The 23,235-nt window shown below is 51.1% G+C and overlaps 1 long non-coding RNA gene across 2 annotated transcripts; it reads left to right on the top strand.

Annotated features, from left to right (window-relative positions):
* The first annotated feature begins 795 nt into the window (after positions 1-795).
* LOC127687660 (uncharacterized) lies at positions 796-16,107 on the top strand. Of its 2 annotated transcripts, XR_007978456.1 has the most exons (3): positions 796-971; positions 1,244-1,329; positions 15,963-16,107. It is a non-coding gene; the product is annotated as an uncharacterized LOC127687660 (long non-coding RNA). The 2 variants fall into 2 exon arrangements; XR_007978455.1 differs by lacking the exon at positions 796-971 and having other exon boundaries at positions 981-1,329.
* Positions 16,108-23,235: the final 7,128 nt, after the last annotated feature.

Here is a 23,235-nt window from a genome sequence, read left to right as displayed (position 1 = left end):
CAAACACACACAGATATACCCATGCACACACACAAACACACACATGCATATACACAGACATACACACACATACACACACACTGACCCCCATGGCCACTTCAGTCACTACAACAGCAACATACAAGTAGATGAAGTCCAGAGGAAAACAGCCTGTGACTATGAGGACCCAGATCTCTGATGTCACTATCTTTTACGCTCTGTCATTTTGTAGATGTGTTTACCTGATCCAGTGGCGGAGGCACACATGAAAATACATTTCATAAGACATACTACAGAAAGAAGAAAGCCTTTTCTGATCTTGGGAACAAAAGATAATAAGGTCTAGCCAGGTGGTGGTGGTGCACGCCTGTAATCCCAGCACTCTGGGAGGCAGAGGCAGGCGGATTTCTGAGTTCAAGGCCAGCCTGGTCTACAGAGTAAGTTCCAGGACAGCCAGGGCTACACAGAGAAACCCTGTCTCGAAAAATACCATAAACTACAACCACAACAACAACAACAACAACAACAACAAAAGATAGCAAGGTCTAGATGTTCACACTTGGACGTCAGTCCTACCCAGAGGAGTCTGCTATGGTGATACGGCCCTAATGGCTCCCTCCTCGTCCCTCACTTCCTTGAGGTATGGTAAATGGAGGATAGAAACAGGTCAGTTTTCTGGACTGCCTTAGGCTAACCTCTCCTTTCTCCCAGTCTCCTAAGCGAGGACCACTTCCTGGCCCCGCCTCCCACTGTCCTTTGGGGCCTACCAGCAGAAAGGAAAACTAAGCTATCTCTTTAAGAGAATGGCCTGACAGTTTTGTTTACCAGATTTGTTTGGATCTCCGTGGGAGGAAGAATAAAGATAAAAAGCTGAAAGAAAGAGAGCAGGGGAGACGGCATAATGCAGAGAAAGGGGGATAAGAACAGCTGGGCCTGGGGAGAATTTATTTTTGCAGCGTGGATTCCAGTCCCCGAGGGACAGTTTCCTTTGAGTAAGTTAATCACCAAATGCGTAGGTTGGGTCAAACACAGTTCCCAGAATCCAGCTGAAGGAGACCAGGCCTGTGCTGCCAGCGCCCTGACCCTTCCGGCTGAGGCAGCTTTGGAGTAGAGGGAGCCAGTGCAGACGGATAACGCTGGCATTGGAAGGAGGCCAGGGTTCCCCGGGCACTGCATTGTGCTGGAAGATAAAAGCTTGCCCCTTGGGCTCTACTGATGGGCTTCCAGGCATCCAGGCACCCTCTAATTGTTTACCCTTTTGTAGTGGACACCTGTGTGTACAGGTTTGCAGGAGCCCCGGGCTGCCGGGGGCCCAGTGAGATGCTTCAGGGAGGAAGAACATGATGCGAGGTGGGTTTCAGGAGCCTCCGCTTTAGGTGGGACAGTGAGTCTGTTTCCTGGGGATGGTGGTACTACGGCTGCTGGTCAGGCCGAGAACTGACACAATGAGATCTGCCTCTCTGGGCCGCCTACTCCAGCGGGTAGAACAATGGGAGGCGTGTCAGGGGCAAGGAAACAATCAGGCCAAGGAAGAGGGAGGTTGGGGGTGGCTTTCCTAGAGTTCTGAGTCTGAAGACAGGCTGTTGACGCTAAGTTCACACCCGGGAAGAGCTCCACACCCATGGGCTCCCGGGATGGATGGCTCCACTGTAGATCTGCTCTGCTCACACTGGCTGGTTATCTTGGGCAGGGGTTGCATCAGCTAGGGGCTCTGGATCAGGCTATGGGTGCTGCCTAGCCTGGGACAGGCAGAGGCAGCCAGGCCCTTGCTGGTGAACCAGAGTATTATGGGAGCTTTCCTGTCATGTCCTGAGGACTTGGGGGAGCTGTCCAGCTCTGAAGCATCTCCCAGCAGGGGAGACTAGGTGTGAAAAAGAGCCCAGGCCTCCAGACTCATGGCCTGGTTGTTTACTCTGTCCAGTCACACATCCCATTGCCCCAAGCACCTACCCCTGGAATAGGCTGCCGTGTCTCCACTGCTGCACCTCACCAGAGAAGCACCCATCTAGGAAAGGTTTCAGCTCGGACCTTTTAGCTTCATACACCAGGAAACAGGGTGATTAATGTGCCTTGGGCTTGGTTTTGGGGGTGGGAGCAGAGGACCACGGCTAGATTTCAGCCATTCTGCGGGAAGCCCATGCCACATACGGACTTGTACAAAAGGTCAATGTAGAAATTGTCTGCTGGCTGGGCAGTGGTGGTGCACGCCTGTAATCCCAGCATTTGGGAGGCAAAGGCAGGTGGATTTCTGAGTTCGAGGCTAGCCTGGTCTACAGAGTGAGTTCCAGGACAGCCAGGGCTACACAGAGAATCCCTGCCTAAAAAAAAAAAAAGAAAGAAAGAAAAGAAAAGAAAGAAAGAAAGAAAAGAAAAGAAAAAAAATTGTCTGCTGGGCCATAACAGGGAAAGATGGGAAGACAATTCCAAGACTGACCAACCTCTCTGAAGAACTCTTAACCCAATCCATGTCAGACTTAAAGGGGACGCATCAGCCAGGGGCCATGATAAACACCACTGGCAGAGCCAGAGTCTCCCCTGAAGACCAGCGCCTCAGAGGCTGAGGCAGGTGTGGGGATTAGGAGCTCAAGGCCTGGAGAACCTTGAATACAAGGTGAGTTCCAGACCAGTCTGTACAAGAAGGCCTTGCTTCATCAAAACAAAATCAAACACAGCAACAGATGAAAACCCCACCCTGGGTCAAACTCAAGGGCCCCAGAGGCTGCCCCACAATGCATGGCAAGAAGCAGGCTAAAGGGCCTTAGGGTCCCTCCTTCCTGCCTGACTCTTGCAGGTTACCCTGATCAGACTGCCCCAAGTTCCATACCCCCCCAACCCGTGTGTGTGTGTGTGTGTGTGTGTGTGTGTGTGTGTTAGGAGAGCAGGTGAGGGGGGGAGGGGAAGAACATCCGTTTGTCCAAACAGACCTCCTGAATGCTTTTAAGGGCCTACAGTTAAATGAGTAAATATTTTCCCTTTCAGATGAAAGGTACAATCACCCCGCTTTTTAATTACTTTAATTAGAAAAGATTGCCGTAATCTTTAACTTATCTACACTATTGTGGGAACTGCCAGAAAATGAAATGCAAGGAAAACAGGCGGGGTTTGACCTTTGCTCTCGCTCGCTCGCTCGGTGAATGTCTTTGCTGCTGGTAATTAAGAAGAATCAGGGGAAGTTCCTTGCAGAATCTAGGAAACAAAAACACGCACAAGAATGATAGATACAAGGGCGCGCTTGACACACACACACACACACACACACACACACACACACCCTTTCCTACCCACATATACGTAGGAATGGAAAGAAAAAGAGACCCCAATATAACAAACTAGAAAGTTCTATCTGACTTTGAGGACAGTGTTCCGGCTCCCAGCCTGAGATAGTTTAATGAGTTTCCCAGGGTGGCCCAAAATGATTAATTAAGCAGACAGCCCACCCCCACCCGCTCCCCTAACAACAGAAACCTTAACGGTCCGCTTGGGGAGGAACAACGGGGCCCCTTGACTCCAGAGGCCGTTGAGGACATGGTGTAAGATCCAGGAGCCCCAGATAAGGACAATAGCAACGGCCTGGCCTGTGACAGCCACCGAGGTTCCTCCTGCTCAAACCCTGGCTGGAAGATATTGGTCTGCTTTCTGGGCTCCCTGTGTCTCACACAGGGATTCTGGTGTCCACCTGGGTTGGACTGGCATGGAACATGAAGGACAGGGACAGAGAGAGGGACAAAGAGTTACCTTTGCCTGTGTGTCTGCTCTTTCTAGCTTCTGGGGCCTTCAGAGCAGTATTGCTTTGTTACAGCAAAGGCGTCAAGTACCCCAGGTGGCAGGAGAACAGGTGACCAGTGAAGACAGGCTAGACACCAGGCCCACTGTGGGGTGCCCATAGCTTGCTCTGGAAGCCCTGACGAAAGACAGGCAATCCCGGGCCCAGGGAGCCTTGCTCCCTGGAGGCCAGATTTCCCGAGGAACACCTCAGGGCTCCACCTCTGTAATCTGGACAAGCTGTTCCTCAGACTACTAGACTGTCTCACTAGGAAGGTGCCTCAAGACTTTAACTGGGGTGTAGAGGCTGGCTGCTCTTTCCCACAAAGGCTTTGTGTTCCTTCTCAGACAGTTGAGCCTCCCGGAGACTTGAACACAAACAGAAGTACCTTGCTGTGAGCTGACTGCACACATACGTGTGTGTACACACACACACATGAACACACAGAAACACATGCACACACACACACATGAACACACAGAAACATGTACCGACACACACACATATATGAACACACAGAAACACGCATAGAGCATAGACACACACACATGAACACACGGACACACGTGTGCACACACACACACACACACACACACACCCCTCCAGAAGGCCTCTGAAGCCTGCAGGGCTGGGAGGAGGCAGAGGTGAGGAGTGGGCGGAGCCATCAGCAGTCTTTTCCTTTCTGAAGCTTCCAGGTGCTTGGGGAGGGATTTCCAGGTTGTTTATGCAACTGTCTGTACCGTGGTTCTCTACAGGTGTTTGTTAAGCTAGGGCGGGTTCCGCCCCTGTGTCTCATCATGCCTGTGGGCATGTGCCTCTAAACTCCAGAAACATGCCTTCAGTCTCTACTTTGTGTGAGCACTCTCACCCCAAAACACTTACTGAAATAAACCTGCGGCAAGCACTTTAACAACCATTCACCCCCCCTTTCTTGTCCACGGCACAGGCACTAACACCAGCAGGTCTCCACGGTCAATTTAGGAAGCTTGGGAAAATATTGCTTATAATTAAACGTCTAAAAGGGCCTGGTCCCAAATCCCACTCGGCTGCATTCCTGCTTTGGCTGGGAAAGGCCTTTCTTTGATTTGCACCACATGTTCAGTGGCCGAGCTGGACTGCGTTCCGGCTCTGCCCATCTCACCAGCTGCCCAGGGCACAGCCAGCCTGGACCCCAAGGCTTGCCACTCAACCCAAGCCTTGGTCTTGTCAGCACAGGCCCCAGTCTCCCAGCCTCCAGAGTTGGTGGTTCCAGCAAGACCTTCCTACCTACAGGAGAGCTGGGGGCTGAGTCGACCTCCAGCGCCCGGCCCGCCCCTCGTTGGCCAGAGGCCAGGCCCCTGGAGGATGAGACATAGGCAGGACGCTATGGGAGTGTGTTGAGAACTTAACAGGCAGAGTGCAGTCCTCCTAACCCCACACCCACCTCCATCTGAGCAGAGGCCACTCCAGGGAATGCAGGAGGAGGTCCTGACCTGGAGTACAAAGGGCTGGCCAGGGTGGGAATAGGATGGGGGCGAGAGGGTCATAGGTTAAGCACCTGACCTCTTACCCTCTGGGACTGAAAATGTGTAGCTCGGCTAACACCAACCTCGGGTGCCCTGCTCTACCCTCGCGGCTGTGAGGCTGAGGGGGCTGAGGGAGGAAACACGGTACTGCCTCCTCCAGGAGTGAAGGCTCCAAGGGATGCTGCCATGGCTAGGTGAACAGAGGTTCTGAGTCAGTCTGAGAGCATGTTGTCTCTGCCCGCACGTGGCCATAGCACCCACAGGCACACTTAGACAGGACAAGACAGTCCTCCCCTCGCATCCTACTAGCTCACGGGGACGCCATTCACAGTCCTAAAGGAGCCACTATAAGATGCACAGATGCTGCCGCATTTGCTCTGGGGTCCCTCCAAGTGGACCCCATGGTTTGCATTTCTCTAGCCTGGGCTATCTCTAGCTCCTCTCTGAGTAGGAGAAGAAAGTGCAGGCCACAATTTGTCCCCAAACCCACTGGCCAAATCTGCCCAAGTAGGACAGAGTTTGGTATCCATCCCTCGCCGGGCGGCGGGTCTCTGAGGAAGACTGAGGCAGAGCCAGGCCCCGGCTGCCGCCGAGATGGAGGCGGCGGCGAGGGAAGGGTTACAGGCTAACTAGAAAAAACAATTACTAACGGGAAAGGCAGCGCATTCCAGCCCCGCTTAGCTGGGCCGCCAGGGCCAGGGCCGTGGGTGGTTCTTGGATTATGCATTTCCTTGAAAACAAAAAGCCGAGTTCAGGGCAGTTCAGCTGTGCCCTGGATCCCACTCCAGGCTTTTGTTTCCAACCCTCTCAGAGCCCCTCGTGCCTGCACACACGCACACACAGTTCCCCTGGCTCCACTAAATATCCACCGGGACAGTGACAGCATTAGTGTCACCAAAAGCCAGCAATCAGAGTCAGGGCAGACTGCTAAGGGACTTTGAAAACAGAATGCAGAAGTGGCCAGGGGACTGTGTGTGCAGGGCTCTGGGCAGCTCTGTCTGCAGTGAGACCATGGAGATGTTTATTTTCCCCCATTCTCTGTGAAGCCCGAGCTTGGTGTCAGGCCCAAAGCTCACACTTGCGGGGCTCATGGTCAGGGAACCCTGGTCTCTGTTCTTTCCCTTGGTTGCCATCAGGGATGAGAAGAGTCCCTAAGTCTGCCAGACCAGCCTAACTACCCCCAAACAGCCTAAGCCGCTTTTTTTTTTTAAAGGGCCAGTGAGTTGGCTTAGCAGGCAGTGGAGATGCTTGTGCAAGCCTGGCGCCCTGAGATCAAGCTCTGAACCCATGCAAAAGTGGAGAAGAGACCCAGCTCCACCAAGCTGTCCTCTGAGTGCCGCGCACACACACCATGGCATGTGCACCCCTCCCCCCCCAACACACACACACACACACACACACACACACACACACACAAACATCAACAACAACCAAAGATCTCAACTGGCTTAGGAGCTGTAAAGGGCCAGATGCCCGGTGACCAGGCATGCCAGCCAGAGCCCTTCACTGAAGGGGACCTCAAAAGAAGTCTTGGAGGTGTGGCTGATGACGACCACTTGGATGCATTGCCTTCTTTGTCAGAAGGACATTCCTTAGGCACTGAGCCCTCCCAGAGAACAGCTAGTCTTTAAGGAGGGAGTTGAAGAGGCCGTGCAGCTGAGGAGTGTTCCGGGCTGACTGTGAACCTCTGGGAGCTGGGCAAGTCAGGGAGGCCTGGGCCTAGAGAGGGGTGCGCAGGACGGTGCAGGCTCAGGGCACGGCATACTCAGACAGAGGGGAGTGAGGCTGGAGATGCCTGGGCTTACAGGGAGGTCCCTGGGCCTGTGTCAGTGTTGGGGGCCGGGCAGGGGACAGGGAGAAGTGTGGGGCCAGCTCGAAGAAGCCAATTTCTGCCTCAGAAGCCACGGGTGCGTGAGGTAGGAAGAGGGGAGCCTTCCAGGACCTTGAGATCAAGCCTGAGAAACCTGTTTAGACAGCCTGATTCACTGGGAAGAGCAGCAAAGACCGGTGGGAAGTAAGTCAGGACAAGTTAACCAGGCATGGTGGTACAGGCCTATAATCCCCGCTATGAGGGAGGCTTGGGCAGGAACAGCACAAGGGCCCTATCTGAGCTACAGAGTGAAGCGAAGACGAGTCTGAGCAACTTAGTTAGGGTTCTGAATCAAAAAATAAAAAGTCAGAGCTCGGGAGATGGCTCTGTTGGTAAAGCACTTATGGCATAGGAATGAACGTCTGAGTTTGCTCCCGGCGTCCCCTGGAAGGTCAGCTATGGCAACCCCATCCACTGGGAGGCAGAGGCAGAAGCATCCCTAGGGTTTTCTGGCCGGCCAGTCAAGCCAAATGAGTAAGTCCAGGTTCAGCGACAGACTGTGATTCAAAAATAATAAGTAAATGAATTAATAAGGTGGAGAATGATTGATGAAGCCTTCGACTGTGACCTCTGGCCTACACTCATGGGCTTGCCTCAAGGTGCTTCTCCCTGACTCTTAGCACTCATCTCTGGAGAGCCCACCATGGAAAGAAGCAAGACCCTGTCTTGGACACACACAGACACATGTACACACACACACATACACACACACACACACACACACACACACACCACATAAACACACATACACACAGACACATGCACGTATACACATGCATATACATACCTACACATACACACATATCACACATACACTCACCTACACATACATACATATCAAACATACACATGTACACACACATACACACATATATGCACACACACATATATACACATATGCATACACATACATGTACACATATATAGACATGGACACATACACATGCACACATATATATACACGTGTACATATACATATGCATACATGCATACATAAACAATACACACACATAAACATATGCACATATACACATGCATGCACATATACACACCTACACATACACACATCACACATATTACACATACATATGCACACATGCATGCATATACACACAAATACATGCATATACACACACATACACAATTAAAAATAAGAGAGCTAGGGAACTAGTTCAGTAATTAAACAATCACCTAGCATGCATGAGGTCCTGGATTCCATTTCTTGAATTTAGTAAGAAAGAAAGAAAGAGAGAGAGAAAGAGAGAAAAGGGAAAAGACTGGGTAAGGTTAGAGATTATGGGAAGAAGATGAGAGACAGATGTGACTGTCTAGGGAGGCTTTGGACTGACTTGAGAGGACAAGGACAAGGTCAAGGCAGACCCTAGACTTGTGACCTTTCCACTGAGCAGCAAATGACAGGCAGGAACACGAGGAAGGAGGAGAGGGAGGAGGAGAGGGAGGAGGAGAGGGAGGAGGAGAGGGAGGAGGAGGGCTCTCAGCTTTGGTGTGTGTCCCATTGGATGTTGGAGATGTGGATCTGAAGAGAAAGGTGCCAGAGAAGTGACCCTGGTGTGTTATCGGATGAGAGGGTGGAGAGGCAGCAGAATGGGCAGCACATAGGCCACACCCCAGTTAGCCTGCACTGTCAGTGGTGGGGAGCCTTGCACCAAGCTTGGGAGTGGGCTGCATTTGTTTGGGCATGTGGTGGTGATGCTTAAACATCAGCTGTTAAGTGCGGAGACAGTGTTGTCCCAGATCTGAAGAGCCAGGCCCAGCCTTGGCTCAAAGACACATTTGGGAGTCCTGGGAGCAGACCCCAGCACACTCTAACAGAGCAGCCATTTGTACAGAGGTGTCTCTTTCTCCAGGGCAGTCATCCCAGTGCTGGCCTGGTCTGGTCCAAGCCAGGGTCTTGCTTCTTTCCATGGTGGGATCTCCAGAGGTGAGTGCTAAGAGACAAGGAGAAGCAGCTTCTAGGGTTGAGTCTCCAGAATGCCCCCAGAAAGTGCAGGGGGCGGGGCTGTAAAGAATCAATAGAGTGAGCAGACTGGCTTGTCTCCTTTTAATCTCCAATATCGTCCCCGCCCCCCAAGGCCAGTGGCCACCTGCTAGTGGCCTGTTGTGTCCCATAGGCCTGTGCCAGCCGACATCTCCTCTGAGGGCTTGCCCAGCTGCCCTCATTTCTGCTTCTGATGGTCCTCCCTTTGCCTCCCTCCTCAGACTGGACCACAACTGTGCACTGTTGTTTGAACATCAGAGGCTTGGGCCTTGATCCTGGCCTGCAAGCCTGCCGTCCAGGTGGGATAGTCACATGCTGGTTCTGACTGATGGAGGAGCTCAAGGGCCATCAGTGGTCTGTGAGGCCCTGGGGAGGGCCGTGTAGAGGCCTGGAATGTACTAGGTGGCCTGGTGTTCAGGAAGAAATGGACATCACAAGTTGAGTGTGTTCTTTGATGGAGAGAGCAGAGGTCCAAGGAGATGGGGTGGCTAAGGATGCATCTGAGTCACATTCCTCCACTTCAGGACAGTACTCTCTCATCTTCTTCCTCCATTCAGCTTTCCCAGGACCAAAAAAAAAAAAAAACCCACCTTCAGGAGTGAGGGTGGGGGAGGGGGGAGGGGAGGGTGGAGGAGGGCAGAATGGGCAGGAAAAGGAAGCCAGATAAGTCCCTATTCATTCTTGTGGAGTGTCTTTATTCAAGGCTGGAAGAACAAAGAACACCTCAGGCCAGGCCTCCAGGTGTGCCTGATCTCCTCCTCTAGGCTCCAGAGACAGAGTTCAAAAGCCAGAGAGCCCCACTCCCAACCCAACTGCCACATCCACAAACCCTCACCCCAAAATGCAGTCTGCGGTCCCCTGGTTGGCATCCCCACCAGACTGACTACCAGTCCCCATGGACTCCGCCACTTCACCAAGGCAAGCTCTGGTGCTGGGACAGAGAAGGAGTGGACGCAGTGAACAGGACTGGGCTTGAATTGAGTCCCACGGACAGGCTGGTCCGTGAGAGAGGTTTCCCTTGGGTCCAGACACACCTTGTGCCTCCTTAGAATGAGGGTTGGAGATGAGAACTGTGGCTTTGAACTCCTCCCTCAGAGTCTACCTGCCTTCTGGGGACAGCAGAGCAGAGTCACGGCTGCAACTCTCTTTGGTCATCATGCACATGGTCACTCCTCGCTGTCCCACCTATGCAGAAGGCTCTCCAGAGCGCTCACCCAGCCTCTCCCCTGAGCTCTGCCAGCTCCCACAGACCTCCTCTGCAGATCCTTCAAGGTGACCTCTGTCTGGAGAAGAGGACAATGTGTCTGTCTGTTTTTCAAATATTTGGAGCCTGCTAAAGACCAACACATTTTTTAAAGTGTGTATAATTCGAGGGCAATTTGATCCATATGTTTCTGATTCCCTTGCACTCAAATCATCAAAATATTGATTTTTAAGGGCCGTCTGATGTCTAAGGAGCCCTTTTAATAAGCTTTTAAAGCTCTGTAAACCCGGAGCCTGGAGCCGGTGCCAGGGCCCCAGCTGTCCTGGCCAGAGCACGCCACCCCTCCCCCAGGTCAGCGCCGCTGGACCTGAGTCTCCCTTCTCTTCTGCATGGCCAACCTCTGCCTGATCTTCCCGTCTCCCCCAGGCTCCCCGGGGGCCCCAGTGAGCCCCACACCCTCATCTCTTCATAGACCTCTCTTGTTCTTCACCAGTACAGCTTTGAGACAGAGGCCAAGAGGGACAAGCCATGATATCTATTTACTTTTGAGTCTGCATTGCATGTCATCGTAATGTGCTCATGATGGGTCCAACCAACCAGACCTAGGGATGCTCAGGCCCTGTTGCACTGTACGCCTCTGTGCATGGTCCTGATTATATCTTTTGGATGCATTTCTAGATATGAAAACACAGGGTCTAAGAGGCCATACCTTTTTATCTTTTTATCCACAATATCATCTTTTTTGTCTGAGAGATTTGTACCAGTTTGTACTTCCACCGATCTCCACACGCCCGAGTGGGCCCTCAGTGGGGAGTGCATACTTGAGTGGGCCCTCACTGGGGAGTGCATACTTGTGGTGCTTCAGGCTGTCCTTCAGCCTCACTGTCTTCCTCTGTCCCTTCCCTTGTCCATCTGACTAACTCTGGCCTACACCTCAGGGTGTGGCATGTGTTTCTGCAGTGCCAGCCCTCCTCCCCACCCAGGAGATTTAGTGTCTCCCTTTCTTGCTAAGACTTCAGCTCCGAGAAGGTAGAGATGGGATGAATCTGTTTCCCAGAGGCTCTGGGAAGGCCTCACATGCTGCAGATTGTCACGAACCATTGTGAACGGAGAGGATGAGAAGCCAGCAGCCTACTTCGATTAGGGATGAGTGTGGATTGATCCTTGTCACCCACAGAGGGCACATCTGTGCCTTTGGGGACAATCTAAAGGATTCTGAGGTTCAAAGGATGGGTTTTCTGGAAGAGCCTGAGATTTAGCATCAGTGTGGCTCCTGTGGCTATGCTGGTGGGTGTGAATATTCTGGTGGGGAAGTCCCATGGCCACCGACCACAGAGAGATGGGCCACTCACTTGCTGATGTTCCTGTCACTAGCTTCCATTTGTTCTTTTTCCTTCTGATCTTTTTTCCTTCCACCATGGCTCTGCGCTGGACCCAGGACTTAGAGACAAGAGGAATGTTTTTCCTCTCGGCACAGAAACCTTGAATAGTCATGATTTCGCAGGTGTCTGGGAGGGCCTCCTCATGGCTCTGTCTTAGGCAAACCCATCTCTGGATGCAGAGCCCTCCATTCTGGGCACAGCCTGGAGGGAGATACAAATATCAGACCCTCCAGAAGTGTCATAGCCTGCAACCCCAAGAGGAAGAAAAGTCCCAGGCTTTAAATAGCTTTGAGTCCCAGGAGACCAGGAAGAGGTGGCAGCTCTGTTTTCTCCTCCAGTCCTGTCACATGGGTTATATACTTACAGATGGACCTAGTTCTGTCCCTAGAGTCCTGCTTTAAGTCAAATCCATTGATTTCAAATCCCAGATTACTTGCATTGTGCAGGTCCAGGCCAGGGATTCTGGGCCAACACTGCATAATGAGAGCATCGCTGGGGCTCAGGCTGAGAAGCTGACTGAGGCGCTGGGAATGAAGTACCTTGAGACACATGATTCTCTGACCCCCTGTGCAACCACCCAGCACACATCCATTCCTCACAGTGTACATACCCTATGACACTTTCTGTCTTCATGGTTTGATATGGGAGGGACTCTACAGCTATACCAAAATGGAAGTGTTCCTGGTTGTGTGTCTGCATGTATGTATGTGTTCATGTACACTCACATGTGTGCACATGTATGTTTGTGTGCATGTGGTGGCATTTAGAACTTAAGATCCTGGAGTACAAAGACAAGATAGTATGTTTCCCGAGTCTCCTACAGCTCTTATACAGCGCTAGGCATACATACACATGAATGTAAACATGTGTAAACATGGAATGTGCATGTGTAAATACATGAATGCATGCATGAATGAATCACAAACCTTAATAATTCATCTCTACCAGACTGTGTGATCTGAGAAGAGGGTTTAGCCTGGAGTCTGGGAGTTGTACACTTGACATGTCCCAGTTGTGCCTGACATAGGCGGGTCTTAGCCACTCTGTTTCTCCAATCCCAGATGTAGCCAAGGAGGACTCTGCTTAGCTTCTGAGACTAGACAAAATTAGGCACGTTCAAGGTGGAATGGCCACAGACCCCACCCTGTGTCTCGATGCCCATTACAGTATAGAGAGGAGATTTGTATACAAATCTATAGTATAGAGATCAAATATTTGTTTTCCCTTGGATGCTAGCGACAGCTTGGTCTTGATTCTCTCTCAAGGCCCTCTCCTCATTGCAGCCTGCTTGGTCCCTCCAGATGCAGAGCTCAACAGATTTCTGAAGGCCCCAATCCATTTGTGGTGGGCCCTTCTGCCCTCCTCCTTCACAGGGCTCGGGGCTGTTTTGCCAACATTCTCCAGGAACAGAGGACAAGCACAGTGGCTTTTGCTAAAGCCCAGTGGGCAGGTCTCTGTGAGGACAGGGATTAAGTTTGTCTCTGTTGATCTACCCTCCAGTCCAGGCTGTCTGGGAACTGGCTTCAGGTTCTCTGGGGTTGATCCTCCCCGAGTCTGTTTCTATTACCACTGCATTACCCGTGTGCCACGTTTAGCAACCCCCTGGGGTACCTTTGCAAAGCAGAGCAGATCCAAAAAGAACAAAGAAAATGCTAGCCCAGGCTGATTCTAAGTAAATTACCTTTTTTCTCTATCAGACCGGTTGTGGGAGGGAGGAGTCCCCTTTGACGTCCAGGCTGGGCACCCCTGACAGACTGTTCCACACCAGACCTGAAAGACCATTTCAAACAGTGACCAGGGCTCAGTCTCAGTCAGCCCAGGCTGCTTTCCTCCCAGGCCCAGTGCCTGTCAGGCTTTGACAAGCAGACTGTGATGGGTGTGTGGGTTGATCTTCAGAGGATTATCTGGATTTAGGAGAGTTACTTAGGGGTCAATAAGTCTGGGGGGGGGGTCAAAGCTAATTCCTCACAGCAGAGGTGGGCAAGGGGACTCTCTCTGTGAGTGACCCTTCTATCTTAGAACTGCTCCATTACCTGGGACACCCGATGGAGCTCAACCGAGTCTTACCCTGGGTCCCAAAATATCTGCTTTAGGCTTCTGGGTACCATTTCTTTTGAATATCACACTAGCAAGAATTCTAATCTTAAAGGGTAGACAATCTTTCAAACAATTTATATAATATTTGTACAAGATTTCTTTAAATTCCAAAATTCTACAGCAAAAGAGAGATTAATGTTTCCGTGTTCTGACAGAACAATATTTTATTTAAAAATCTAAATCAGGTCAGATATGATGGTTGCATACCCTTAAATCCCAATTCTCAGGAGGGAGAAGTAGGCAGATTCCTGTGAGTTTGAGGCCAGCCTGGTCTCCATAGTGAATTCCAAGACAATCAAGCTTACACAGAGAGATCCTGTCTACACACACACACACACACACACACACACACGGCAATTCATCACCAATCAAAGGTTTGAGACTGTTCAGGGATTGATGTTCGAAATAAGACTGGCATGTAGGCTGAATATCTTAAAATATTTGGTGATATCTGCTTCTAACGCGTCTGACTCTAGCTCTGAGATGACAGCCTCAGAAGCCAGGTACCAATTCATAGAGACCTCATGAAGAGAGTTTGTCTTGCTGCTCTAAGACCAAGGGCAGGACTTTGGACCAGAGAGATTGAAGCACTTCTAAAGGTTGAGAATATTGTTTGTACTTTCTCCATTACTTGACACTTGGGAGGTGGTGTGGACAGAGGACAATGGGGAAGGCATCAGTGTCTTCTGGAGTGACCATGTTAACAAAAGAAACACTTAAAGCAGCAGACTGGGGACTTCCCTGGTAGGAATCATGAAGCTGGATGGCTTTTTTTATGACTTTGAGCAAAATAACAACAAAAAACATCTTCAGCAAATCTGAAAATAAACATGCAAACAAAAACAAAATAAAAGAACACAGGCATGTCCCATCATGGGGATGAGGGACAATTGTAGAAAGTGCAGTGAAGGCCTACAGCTGGCCTCGAGGTCTTCGATTCCTTCTGTGCCCTGCCGTGGCTGCTTTGGCAAGACGTTGCTGTTGGCAGGTGAGGTGTATGCTAGAGCAGGGTCCCGTTAGCTTCAGCCTACAGGCCAACCTGGCTCAGGCCCTTTTCGGTAAATAAGGTTCACTGGCTCACAGTCAGGCCTATTTTCTTGGGACTGCATATTGATACTTCAGTGTTAGGAAGGGAGTGTATGGCCCACAGTGCGGAAAATATTGAAAATCTGGCCCTTCCCAGAAAGAGGTGAGTAACCCCAGGTCTAATGCATTTCCAGATGGACAACTTCAGTCATATTAAAAGTACTGCCAGAGAAAGTCCTTATAGCTCTAGACTGTTCTTTGCAGCACTGTGCTATGTGTGAGATATGTACAAGACTCATGCTGTAGGGCAGGGGCCATACTCAGTAAATGCCTGCTGTGCTACTGTGAGGACCTGAGTTCACATCCACAGGCCAGGGAAGGTGATGCATGCCTGTAATCCCAGCACGGGGAAGGCAGACAGTAGAGCGAGGGAAAAAACAAAAACCAAAACGCGGCCCCTCCCAGCAGATCCCTGAAGCTCGGTGAACAGCCGGCCTGGACAAACCCACGAGCTTCAGGCTCTGAGGGAGGCCCTGTCTCAAGAGATAAAGGAAGCTGGCGATCCAGGAAAGACCTTCAACATCACCTCCGGCCTCCGTCTGCCCAGGTACACACAAGGACACACAGCACAACATATCCCGCACATACTGATAAACAAATAAATACAAGAAAAATATTGTGAGGGCTACTCTGTAGAGTCAGGCACTCTCCCTGGTGGCAGTGTGGGCTCCCTGAAGCTTTCTCTGAAGCTGAAACTCAAAAAAATTCTTTTTTCTTTTTTCCTGATTCCTGGCCGTCTCTACTTCAGTCCTCAGCAATATGAATGTTGTTTATACGTTTGTCTCTTGTGGTGGCTTGAATAGGAATGGCTCCTGTAGGCTCATAGATTTGAATGCTTGGTCATCAGGGAGTGGCACTGCTTAGAAGGATTGGGGGTGTGGCCTTGTTGGGTGGGTGTGGCCTTATTGGAGGAAGTGAATCACGGGTGGGCTTTGAGGATTCAGAAGCTCGAGCCAGGCCCAGTGGTGTTTGATGTTCTCTCTCTCTCTCTCTCTTTCTCTCTTTCTCTCTCTCTCTCTCTCTCTCTCTCTCTCTCTCTCTCTCTCTCTCTCTCTTTCCTCTCTCTCTTGACTGCAGATCCGAATCCAGATGTGGTGGAACACTCAGCTCCTTCTCCAGCACCATGTAAGCCTACAAGCAGCCATTTTCCCTGACATGATGACAATGGATGAAACCTCTAAAACTGTACGCCAGCCCCAATTAAATGTTTTCTTTTATAAGAGCTGCTATGTTGCAGTATTTTCCCTGTCCAATCACATTAGGGCAGTGGAAGAGGCCTGTGATTGGACAGGAAAAGGGAGACAGAGGTGGCAGACCATGGGGGTTTGTGGGACATTGTGTGATAGCGAGAGGAACTCGGGGTCCCCTGCCGGAAAGATGGCAGTCAGGGGGACCGCCAAATGAGACTGATCGGGGCAGGAGCCCTGTGGCCTGACGTGAATACCAGTGAGGTAAAAAAGTTCAGCTCCATGTCCACCCCTGGGCCTGGCTAATTAGCTGTTCTTAACATCAGAAGGCACTCTGCAATTCTCCATGGCCAACTTTGTCTTCCTTTGGACTCTCTTGTGAAACAAAGAGTGGCCTTGGGAACGCCAGAGGGGAGCGCATCCACGGTTCTGTAGTTTGTTCCCGCTGTAAGCAAGAAGCACTTTGCAGCAAGGACCCTTCTAACCTCCGTGACCCACTGCCCAGGCAGGCCTCTTTCTACCCAGCCACTGAGAAAGGCCAGGACATCACCGTGAGGAATAAATGGAGAGCCAACCAGGGAGAACAGGCAGGGAGGGAGACCTCCTGTCCAAAGAGATCTCATGGGCCTGCAGTACTAAGTAGGAAAGAAGGCCAGCCGGACAGAAGGCAGGGATGGGACAGAGGCTGAAGTGTACCCCAGAGCTTCTCAGAGAGGTAGCCCCAAGTCAGAAGGCCATGGGGCTTGACATAAATGGAAGGAAGCTCCTGGTCCCGCTGGCCCCAGGTCTGTACTCCTAAGATGAGTGACTTTGGCAGAAGGAGGTCAGTGAGGAACAGACAAGTGACCAGATCTGTGAGGTCGACTGGAGGAGACAAGCTTGTCCAAGGTAAGGAAGCTGCAGGAATCATTCTGTACTCCATGCCCACAACAATAACGTGCTCACATGCTCTTCCTGTTTGCAAAACTCTGGACAGAAGGGATCATGTCCAGTCATTGGAGTAAACCTGTAAATGGTGTCAGGCCCACACCACACAGACAGGCATCTGCTCCAGAGAGCTGGGGCCTGCAGAACCCAGCCAGGACCATCAGTTGCCAGTTCACCCTGAACACAGTGACACTTGGGAGGTTTCTCCATTTATCTGTATCTTCCTCAGAGGTTTGCTGGCCAGATAACTGGCTTCTCAGTTCTTCAGCCTTACTCCCCTTGTCTGGACAGCAAGCTACTCAGCATAGACCCTTTGGGTTTACTGGAGTAACTCAGGGAGCCTGGGCAGCCCAACCTCTCTCAGTGCATCAGAGTGCTAATGAGGTCACCTCAGTTGAGGCTTCTGACAGCTTATGGAGGACAAACTGTTCCCATCTCCAGACTACACCTGAAGGAAGGAAGACAGAGGCCCTGCACAGGCAGCCAGCCACCCAGTACCTGGCCACTGCTTCCTCATTGCGTGGAAGTCCAGGCTGGGACCCAGGCCAGGCACCTCCCCCAGTCCCTGGAGGCAGGCGGCTGCTAATGGCTCTCCCCACAAGCTGGTTCATTAGAGATTTGTTCTGTGGAGTTGCAATCAAAATAAACAGACGGCCTGAAAGCCAGGGAACTAAAAACCAATTAAGAAGGAATAGAAATGGAGGGGGGTGGGGTTAGGAGAAAAAAGGATGCCTGGGCCTTCCAAAGACTCAGTCCCCATGGCAGCCAGCTTCCAAAATAGTCTGGGAATAAAAAATAATGAAAACCACCAGAGAGAGCAAAGCTGTCCTGGCAAGAGAGTCCTAACCTCGGGATTGGCTAAATCCCCCTGCCCACAGCTCCCAGAGGGCACCTGGTGACCTGGTGACCTGTCCCTCCCCCACACAACCATCTTCTTTTCCAAAGTTGTGAGTAGTGCTGCCCCTCTGACTCTGACAGACTCTGTGCCTCGTCTCTGATACAAAGAAGCCACATTCAATCTCCACCTCATGGGTGGCCCGAGAGCGTGGAGAAACGTGAGGGACCAGGCATGTGGCTGTCTGAAAGGTGGCAATCGGTACATCAGGAAGCCCATAACACAAAAGGGCCCCGGTCTAGTTGCAGAAGTCTTCCCGAAGTACCATTCAAACTGAGATCTGAGGTCCGAGTAGGGGCTGGTCCAGAGGCAACCGGAAGTCCCCACAGGAAGCACCAGGATAGCAAGGCTTAGGCAGGAGGGTCATATTCCAGGCCAGCCTGGGCTACATAGTGAAATCTTGTCTAGATAGGTAAGTAGGTAGGTAGGTAGGTAGATGGATGGATGGATGGATGGATGGATGGATGGATAGATAGGCAGGCAAAATGAAAAATCAAAACCACTAAAGCAGAAGCTCAGTGTAGCTAACAAAGGTGGATGTGGCCATGCTCCGTGCCAAGCTTCCTGCTTTCTCGGCACTGAGTCCGGAGCTCCTGGAGTCGCGCACGGAGCCAGGAGCCCTGCATTGACCTACACTGCAGCTCCATCTCTTTTGTCCAGAGCTAGACTTTCTGGGGGAGCTCAGCCCCACACCCCCTTTTCTCACCCTAGTGCTGGAGAACTCTAGCTGAGTTTGCAGCCATTTCCCTGGCGTGCCACAGTCTGCCGGGAGCATGGCCAGTTAACTCTCTCCAGATCCACATCTGCTCTCGGCTCTGTGTCATTGCTGCGGCAACGGGAAAGCAGAGGTCCTGGCCAGGCCACCGCAGATGCCAGGAGAGAATTACTGCCAACACGAGGTTAACCCTTCACACCCTCCCCACCAGCCTTCCTGGCCATAGAGATAAGCACCGTGAAGCATGGTCCTCGTGCACCCCCACCCCAGTATGAGGAAACTGAGGCAGGAGGATCCCTACTAGTGTGAGGCCAGCCTGAACTGTAGAGAGAGTAGACCAGGAGAGCTAGAGAGAGAGAGAGAGAGAGAGAGAGAGAGAGAGAGAGCATAAGACCATGTCTGAAAATGAAAACAAAACACAAAAAGAAATGAGGACACCAGTTATAACACTCACCAAAAGATCAACTGACCCAGGCAGGGCCTGATCTAGAGAGACCTGAACGACAGGGCAAAGAGCTTCTATAGGAGCAGCAGAGGACAGCAGAGGCAGTGTGAGGGTTGACATGCTCAGTTGCTGGAAGCTGCCCTCAAAGCAACAGTCTGTTTTCCCAAGAAACCCAGTCCATGACCAGCAGGAGCCTACGGGCACTTGGATGGACCCAAGAAGGCAAAAACATGACCGTTGTCCCCCCAACTCACTGAGGCACCAAGCAGAACCAACCCAGTCCAAGCAGGACCCGGGCCAAAGCACACTGGCCTGGGAATCCAGAAAAAAGCTGGCTGCCCGTCCTGTCCCCAGGTGGCTAGAACTACGGAAGGGTTGGTTTTGGCTTGTTTGTTTGTTCTAATTTCTTTGTCAATTAATTTCTAAGGAGGAAGAGAGAGATACCATCATGCTGCTGTGGAAGTCAGGGGGCAAGTTGTGGGTTCATGCCTTTCACCACGTGGATCCGGGGACTGAACTCAGATTGTCAGGCTTGGTGGCAGGCATCCTTACAGGGAGTCGCCACAGCTTCCAGATGGTGAGGCTAGGACAGACACTCCCATGAAATCTGACCACATCTCCTCTCTGTGACCTCACGAGAATGACTCTTCAATCTAACAGCAGACGCCTTAGGGTCTATCCACGGACACCCAAGACACCTTAGGGTCTATCCATGGACACCCAGGCCGTCAGCTTCTTCTCTTGTAAGACTGGCTGGGGCTATCCTGGGCTAACTACACAAAGCAATGAGAACTGAAAGGGCTGCGGATACATTCACAGATATCTGGTTGAAGAAGATGCTAGGAGCTTCCCCCGTCCAGTCCCTTTGTCCTCTGCCCATCTCTCGACACCCCCAGCTTGCACAGCCTCTTCCTGGGTGGCCACCCTGATGAGGAATGCTCCAGGGACTCACTTCAGGAAGCCACATGGCGGCTGTGGTGGTGACTGCTGGCCTTTTAGAAGGGATGTTTTGTTTTGATTTAATTTTTTTTTTTTTTGAGGCAAGTCTCACTCTGTATTTTAGATTCCTCTGAGACTCACTATGTAGCACAGGCTGGTCTCAAACTTGTAGCAAGTCTCCTGCCTCAGCTTTCCAAGTGCTGGACTTACAGGTTTGAGCCTCCAAGCTCAGCTCAGAAATTCGGATTGTTGTCCTTCTTGTGGCCCACCCCCACCACTTTACAGCTGAAGGGAATGGGTCACACGCAGGGAGACTTACCAGGAGTCACTTGGTTTGTAAGAACCTGATTCCCAGGATGGTCTTACTCTAAGACCATTGCCCTGTCCCCAGACACCAACAGAATGACTTTCAGTCTTTAGGACCCATCTAGGGCCAGTGTGAGGAACCTTCTGGATCCAGAGTACACCCAAAATGCTAGGGCCATCCTGGGGTATGATGACAGTAGAGAGACATGTCAAACCATGGCCAGCTTTGTCAGTCACCAAGGGCCACCTACAATGAGTGGACAAGGTGCTCAGTTGCAGTCCCACTCAGGAGGAAGGGATACTCAGCCCTGCAGAAGCGACACTCTGGCGAGTTTGAGTGTACACGTGGACACTTCCTCTAACCTCCTCCAGTCCTGCTAACCTCTCTACAATTCTGGACAGGAAGAACGCTTGTCCTGTCTCATTGGCTTCAGGGAGATTCCAAAGATGACGGGTGAGTGTTGGAGCCTGTAAACCTGTTCTCATTAGTCATTAATATACTCATTATTTGTTTGTGTTTCTAAGCAGCAGATCCACTAATCAGACCAGACCTCCTCTCTCTCCTCACTCCTAGACAGAAATTTTGATGTGAATCTTGTCTGTTCCCAGACCTTGAAGTGAATCCAAGTCCAGGTTGGAGAATCGACGTCTTGCCTTGGTGAACAGAGTGCTGGTGTCTACCTTTTAGGAAGGGTGTGGGCCCCGAGAGCAGCCAAGGGAAGCCAGCGTGGTAGGCAGGTTTCCTGCTCCTGCGAGTAAATGAATAAACATATCAGATCAGTGGCCACAGGATGCACTGTGTAGAGCACTCACAGAGCGCCCGGCATGTGTTCGCCTTCATGGTTACCGCTCTGGCTCTAGAGCTTTCCAAGGAAGCCCTGAGAAGAACTGGTGTTCTCTCTCTCTCTCTCTCTCTCTCTCTCTCTCTCTCTCTCTCTCTCTCTCTCCCTCCCTCCCTCCTCCCTTTTTCTTTCTCCACTCTCTCCTTCCCTCCTGTCTTCCTTTCTTCTCTCTTCTTCCCCTCCTCCGTTCTTTCCTTCTTCCTCCTCCTTCTTGCCATTTCCACCTTTGACCCCAGGGCAGAGGCAGGGGAGGGAGGATGTTGGCCCCTGGGTACCTGTCTCCATTAAGCAGGAACCATCCCCGGGAGGTCAGGAGCATGTCCTAGCCATCTGAAAGGAAGCAGGGACTAGGGGGTGATGGGCAGAACATCAAGGGGACCATGCTGGACAACTGTGGAGTTACTGAGCTAAGAGAAGGCCTGTGGCCTGGTGATTTGGAGTACCAGTCTGCCTGGGGATCCCTCTCAAGAGGGAATATTTGGTAACACCCTGCTTCTGACGGCTAACACTAATGCTAGCAACCCCTAAGCCAGGACTAGGCACACAGGCCCACTGTCAGGGAGCATCCAGTCTCACAGCTGCAGGGAAATGAGGTTCCCCAATACCCCAGGAAAGCAGGGGACATCTGTGCCACCACAGACACAGCTGGGGAAGGAGCCAGTGATGGAAGGGCCCAGTGCAACACAGAGGAGAACTTGGTACCAGCAGTCTTGGGTTCTGAACAGCATGAAGCTCAAGTTCTGGTGTGTGTGTGTGTGTGTGTGTGTGTGTGTGTGTGAGTGTGTGTGTGTGTGTGTGTGTGTGTGTATCCATGGAGTCACGTCCATCCCAGGGAAGTGGAGGCAGGAGGATCAGACGTTCAAAGTCATTCTTAACTACAAAAAGAATTTAAAGCCAGCCTAGGCCCTCTCTCAAGGAAGAAAAAGTCTGTTGATATCCCTTTCTTTAAGGGAGAGAAAGATCCCTTTCCACCTGTCAATCAGAAGAAAGACTCTCTGTGAAGGTCTCACCTACCCTGAAGGATCACAGACTCCAAGATCCCCCTAGACCACTTACACAGACAAAGGAATGGGACCTTTGTCTAGGGTCCTGGGCACTTGTGGAGACATTCATTTGTTCCCAGTGTGAATGTAACTGCTTTCTGGGGCAGATGACAGGGTTGCCACTAAATGCACAAAGTGTATCTGCCTAGGGAGGTACACACTGACTTCTAAGCCCATGTTCAACTGATAGGCCCAAGGATTGGTTCTTTCTGGACAGAATATGCCTTCCTTCAGGGCTTCAGATAACAGTGATCCCACGAAACTCTCAGGCAAGAGGGCCTGCACAACCTAAGGCCAAGCCACAGTGAGCCCTGCTTGCCACAGAGCTTTTGGAGAAAGGCCGCTTGATTAGGCCAAGCAGATACAGTAATGGGGACCAGGTGTGGCACAAGAGGCGCCCATGAAAACTACCTCAAACACCAGCTAGGAACCAGCAATTTGTTCCGAAGACTGATGATTCATGGATGGACATGGGAGCTTTTAAGAATCGTCTTTGAATATCTATCTGTCTTAGCATCATTTTCTCACAATCTTTTAAAAAAATTGTCATTACGTTTTATTTATTTGTGTGCATGAGTATCTTTTGCACTGGCACAAAGAAAGTAATGGCAAAGCAAAAGGCTGAATTTTCCACCACCTCTGTCCAAACTACCAAACATCTCAGCTGATAACTTCCCACAAAAAATGACTGTGTGCGGCACTCCCCTTAATCCCAGAAGTTGGAGGCAGACATAGGTGAGTTCGAGGCCAGCCTGGTCTATGTAGAGAGTTGCAAGGCAGCCAGAGCTATATAGAGAGACCTTGTCTCAAATTCCTACCTCATCCCCTCGTCCCCCAAAAAAAATGTCTGCTTGACTCAGCAGCCTATGTTTCACAGCAAGGAGAGGAAGTTTGACAATTTCCACATGGAAACGGCCTTGATCCCAACCCCAAATCACCTCTGAGTACTAACTCATCCGCAGAAGACGTAAGCACTTAGAAATACTCACTGGGTCTGAGGACATAGCTCAGCGAGCAGTATGCTACTGCACAACACGGGGGCCTGAGCTTG

Source organism: Apodemus sylvaticus, chromosome 6, assembly GCF_947179515.1.
Source record: "Apodemus sylvaticus chromosome 6, mApoSyl1.1, whole genome shotgun sequence".
Lineage (NCBI taxonomy): Eukaryota > Metazoa > Chordata > Mammalia > Rodentia > Muridae > Apodemus > Apodemus sylvaticus.
The sequence above is the reverse complement of the archived record's forward strand: the minus strand, read 5'-3'. Positions and strand labels throughout refer to the sequence as shown.